The sequence below is a fragment of the Fukomys damarensis genome, unplaced genomic scaffold (assembly GCF_012274545.1).
Source record: "Fukomys damarensis isolate Sample0158 unplaced genomic scaffold, DMR_v1.0_HiC HiC_scaffold_16, whole genome shotgun sequence".
Classification (NCBI taxonomy): domain Eukaryota; kingdom Metazoa; phylum Chordata; class Mammalia; order Rodentia; family Bathyergidae; genus Fukomys; species Fukomys damarensis.
Genome location: NW_022900928.1, coordinates 57355994 through 57361793, shown reverse-complemented (window position 1 = coordinate 57361793; position 5800 = coordinate 57355994). Strand labels below are relative to the sequence as shown.

Sequence of the window (5800 nt, the reverse complement as noted above, 5' to 3'; positions counted from 1 at the left end):
GAGGGAGTGAAGGGAGGGCAGGGACAAGGGGAAAAAATGAGAAACAAGACCTGTCATGTAAAGGTACAAGATCCCAATAATGAACGTAATTGTACTGTATACCTAAAATGTACTAATAAACTCAATAAAAGAAAAAAAATTATAAAAAAGAGAAATTAGATACATTCATAGGTAAATGGATACATATTGAGGATATACTTCTAAGTGAAATAAATAAGTCACACGTGTGTAAATACTAAATAGTTTCTCTGGTGTGAAAAACTATAACAGTACATAAGATCCTAATGAAATAATTGACAATGTGAAATAGAAAGAAGAGGACTAAAGGTGTAGGGAAAGCGGGAAGGATAAGGGAAAAGTAATGAGGGAAAAGAAAAAATATGAAAAAATGGAAATAAATGTTTGTAAATGGGGAGGGGAGGAGGGGTGAAGGGAGGGCAGGGACAAGGGGAAAAAATGAGAACTAAGACCTGTCATGTAAAGGTACAAGATGCCAATAATGAACGTAATTGTACTGTATACCTAAAATGTACCAATAAACTCAATTAAAGCTGAAAAATAAATAAATAATAAAATAAAATAAAACTCATTACCTAATAAAAAATAAAATCCAATAGAAACTTACAAGATGGAACAAAAGCATAACTAACCAATAAGATTACAAGTACAGTGACCCAGGTAATATTGATTAAAAGGGAATAAAATGGGAAAACAAGTCACTTACTAGGAATTTTAGATTTAGAATATCAATCACTGCTATCTATCTCTAGGGGAAATAGTGTGCCTTTCTTTTTATAATGCTAACTAGTGACTGTGCTTTAATTGTTCTCTATGTTGGCTTCTTGCTATGTTGGCTGCTGGAGGGCTGTCACCTTGAGGGAGGCCATGTCTGACTGCCTAAAAGATATCTAATTCACTTACCTAAAATATTCCCCCACCTCTGAAGAAGTATCCCTAACTGCTTTAAGGGGGCAAAGGGAGAAGACCAGTCTGGCAACTTCCAGCTGAAGAGGGCTGTAGTTGTGATCAGCAGTCACTCTACTGAAGGTCTATCTAAAGATCTTCTATAGGTGTCAGGCACTGTCATCTTTAAGGCTATACTTTCAGGGATCATTTCTATAGTTGGTTACTGGAGAAGTTTCTCTGATCATGTAGAGTACCAGGAATTGTCATCTCGTGTAGCCTTATAGCTTTAAGTCAGTTATGAGCTGTTCACAAGGTCCATCTGGTGGATCCCAGTAAAAGAAGTCTAGTACATTTGTTATTGGTTGCATTTGTATGACTGCTTGGAGTTTGGCAGCCTCATAGATGTAGGATCCTATAGGAAATGTTCCTTTGTGTCCTGGATCTTTGTTGACCTTGAGAGGACAGGGCCAAAATATTGGCTGTCCTCATAGCTCAGTTATCTTTCTAGTTTTGGTCTCCAATTAAAGCATAGTTTGAGGGCTGTTATTTTATTAACCATGGTCATTTAGTATTATTTAAAAAATAAAAACAGCATCATTCTTGAGGGACATAAGAGGAGTTCATCTCCAATTCTGCCTGAGGACATTCTGGAAGCTTTGTCTTGAAATCCAGCAGCCAGAGAAGAGGGAAATGCCTCTGACCAGTATTCTCCATGGAAGACCTCCAAAATGATACTGGGGGAAGAGATGTAACTCCCAAACCTGCTAGGTATCTGAAACTTGAGTTCATTTTCTCTTAAATCGAAGAATGAATTCTAGGAACAACAGAGGTTAAAAGTAGGAAAAACAGTGAAAGAAAGAGCTTCTATCTAAGAGAGACAGAAGGGGGACCAGGAAATAGGTTGCCAAACCATTAGTATTATTTCAAAGAAGTTATTTAGGTTCAAAAAGAAAAATGAAGAAAAAATAACAAAACCAAGAAATGAGAAGTATATTGCCTGCATATCAGGTATAAATATAAAATTAAAATATTCCTAATAAAGCTCAAAAATTTTTCTATATAAATCATATCTATTGCTAGTGAGTTTGACTAAAGCTATCCAATTGTAAGTGACATAAAAACTGAGAAATGAAACATAAACCAAATAAGTTAAAATAGGTTATATTTGATGCAGTATTTATGAGAAACTTTGCATGCATGTGCCCCATATTTAAAGAATCAAAATAGAAAATAGTTAATAAGATACAATGTTATCATAGGACATACAATTTTGGACATAAAGGAAGTAGAATAAAAATGTTATTTGCAAAATATAAATTTGTCACATTTCATTATATAAGTTTTGAACAAATATTTTTAAAATACTGTTCTAAAGGATTATCAAATTATATGCCTTATAGATTAAAAATCCTGGCTAGTTTCTGACTTCACTCCTTGCTTCCTACCCCAACCCTCCATTGTAAAGGAACAAAATTCCAAATCAGGAGTTTAGGAGAAGTAACTGGTTATACATTTTCTCTCTTTGGAACCTCCTACTGAGAAACATACCTGCTGTCTTCTGGATATGGGGTAGCCTTAATATTTAAATGATTTTGGGAGAGGCTCATGCTGGTCCAACTCTACCAGTAACTGAATGCATACTATTGATACAGGGCTAAGACATTTGAAAGTGTGCTTTGCTCAGAATTTAGTTGTAGTCTCCAAACAGCAATAAGTCCCACTTTTACAGAATCAAGCTAAGTGCAGTGGCACATGCCTATAATCCCAGCCACTGGAGAACCTGAAGCAGGAGAATTGTAAGTTCAAGCCTAGACTAGCCAACTGAGAGACTTAGACCCTATCAAAAAAAAATTGTTTTAATTTTTTCAAAGGGCTGAGGATGTAGCTTATTGTAAAGGTCATGTGTTCAAGCCCCAATATCTCCCCAAAAATAAAAATAATTACATATAAAATTATCACAGTAAAATAACACACTGACAAAATATAGACTTTAAAGTAGTTAATTCCTGCATGTGTATCTCCTTAGATCTGCTACGTAGTTTTACCATGGACCAAAGCAAAGACTGAGTGCTCTGAAAGGAAGCAAAAAAACACACAAGAATCTCTTGGTTCAACCTCATCAAAACAGAAGACAGTCTGTGCCATTATTAGGAGGTCTCCATCTGTGTCCTGAACAACTTAATAAGGAGACAGTGTCAACCACCAGAAAAATGTTGATACTATTATATCAGAGAGGAAATCTGCCATATATTTTGTCTTTCTCTGAAAGAGGCACATTTAAACATTTTCAGAAGAAATAACTCTGTCCCTGCAGTTTAAAGGTCTGTATTGGTGATGGCATCAGTCCGCTGATCTTTCTGGTGGTGCCTTTCTTCACTTTTCTTTTCTGCATCACTAAAAGTTTCTTTTCTTTTTCTTCAGAGCAGTATCTTTGAGGATTTATGGGCAGGTTAGGGTAATCTACAGGGAAGCACCCAGGAGGAAAGCTATTCCCCATCCTAGATGAAAGGATAAAGGCAAATACTGTAGCTGTAGGAGATGGATGCCCAACGGGGAAATGCAGTCACTGCCAAACACAGCCTGGCAGGGATGGTACCTCTCGCCTCTGGCTCCCAGATCCCAGCTGAGCCTACACTGGCCTCACTCAACCAAATCTGGTTAGAAAAGCAGCCTGAATAAGATAGATTTGCCTCTAGGAACACAGAACAAGGCCTGCAAGGATACACACTGACTACAGAGAAGAGGGCAATGCCAAGTTACCACCACATTTCTGTCTGACCTGTTTCTGTGTCTTATTCCCCTATTCCTTTCAAGAAGATTCCCAGAGAAGTTGTAATCAAGATATTTCTTAAGAAGAGAAGCAGTGCTAAACTATTGCTAGATTCTGATCATCTTTCCTCTTACTTTTCCTTTGATTTCTGGTTCACACATGTAATTTTGGAGAATATTCTTTCAAGTTTTATTTTGCACACTATTCTCTAGTAAGAATATAAAATCAAAACACTCTGGGCCTATCACAATTATTCACAGTACAAACTAACCTTCCAACCTTCAAGTGAGATGATTCCATGTTAGATAATTCCACTCAGGACATAGTCCAATCCAGGCCTGAACTTCATTTATTATCTGCCTCCTCCCATTTAATATCCCAATTTTCCCATAGCTATTTCCTGGGTGTGTTCCCACAAGGTACCACTGATGTCTATGCTATGTTGGAGCTTTCCAAGTCATCTCTCTCTCTAATATTGCTCCTCTAATTTCCACAATCCCCTGGCATAGCTGTACCCATCTACAAGGATAGTTTTCTATTGCTCTTACAATGTAGTCTGCATTTGCAGCTCTGAAGAAGTATTTTTTTAATAGTCTTCTCGCATCCCTTAAGAAGTCATTCCAGTTTTTTCCCGAGACACTGCTTCTCTTACCTTTCTTAGACCCCGTTCGCTGTCTCCAACTTAGTAACATTGAAATAGTTCCCTCTGTTTCTAAAGCCCTATTTAAGAACAATCACACCTAACCATGTCTCACTTTACCTTTTACATATGCTTTTAAATTTTCTACTTCATGTCTTCTAGTTTGGTCTCTTGGTTACAACACATCTCCGAAGGAAATCTCTCTTATTGCAACATTATTATACTTTCTTTCATAATTTTTATTGTCTCCCTTACTCCAGTTCTGACAGTCATTTGAAATAAACTTCTCAAACTATTCTTATTCCCTGTTGATTTCCTGTGTTAATTTTATTTCTAGAAATTGAGAATTCCAGGCCATAGCTTCTTTTTTTCTTTTTTTCAACCTCTGGGATCTGAAATAATTTCATCAAGATAATTTTCTATGTTTGATGGCACAGTCTGCATAATAAGGGCTTCTATCCCAAATCTGATACTATTTGTGGGTCTCAGAAATCCTGTTATAGTCATCATTTATATAACTAAAAAAAAATTGTAGCATAGTCTCTGGTGGCCTCATGCCACAGCCGCACTCAGCCCATTTTATTTCAGCACAGTGGAGGTGGATAGCTCCAGCATTTGTTGTCCCCATGGTCCCTCCTCAAGCACTTTGCATGGCTTCTCTGCTTCAGAACTCCCTCAGAGTCCTCAGAAAACCCTTAGTCCTTGCACCAAAGAGCAGAGGGACTGTCCTCAACCCCTGAAAAACAAGTCAGTGGATACATAGTTCGGCTTCCTATGGTTCAGAGAAACAGTATAGTCTACTCCATGCCGAGAGGGTACCTGTTGCCCACAGTGGAAGCCAGCTCCATAGCACCCCCGCCCCATTTCCCCAACCCTTCTGTGCAGTTAATGGAACATGAGGCAACCAGTTCAATGGCAGACTACAAAGGCCTGGTATTAGCCATTTACTGCTAGAACCTGATACACACACTAGGAAGTCGAAGATGGAACTTAGCTATCTTGGAATACTCTGATAAGAAGCACAGAAAGAGTAGCAAAAAAAAAAATTTATGAGCCTCCACCTGTTTGAAGGTAAGTCTTTGTTAGGACTCAAAGGCTCTCTTTGGATGACAAAAATCTCAGCCTTCCCTGCAATACTAAGAGATGATATGACCTTATTGTTCTGACCACTCAGCTGGGCATCTGTTAAGGCCAAGGCAGTCAGTGCTTCATTCATAACCCAATCTGTATAGAAACCCCCACATTCCTGTACAAAGATACCTTCCTGCCTGTGTGTGTCCAAAGCTGCTATAACCTGCAGTAACTCAAGGTCATTTTCCCATGTGGCTCACTTATTAAAATACACAGAGCCACTTACAAGTCAAGACCTAATAGACATTAGACAAACAGTGCAAAACCTAGCCACAGAGCAAAACCTAAGTCACTCACTAAAGATCGTCAAGGTCAAAAACCCATGTGTCCTCTAGTTGTTAAATGTTAACATC

General features: G+C 37.9%; 1 pseudogene; it reads left to right on the top strand.

Annotated features, from left to right (window-relative positions):
• Positions 1 to 1091: 1091 nt before the first annotated feature.
• Positions 1092 to 1167, top strand: LOC117286389 (annotated as a pseudogene).
• The last annotated feature ends 4633 nt before the right edge of the window (positions 1168 to 5800 follow it).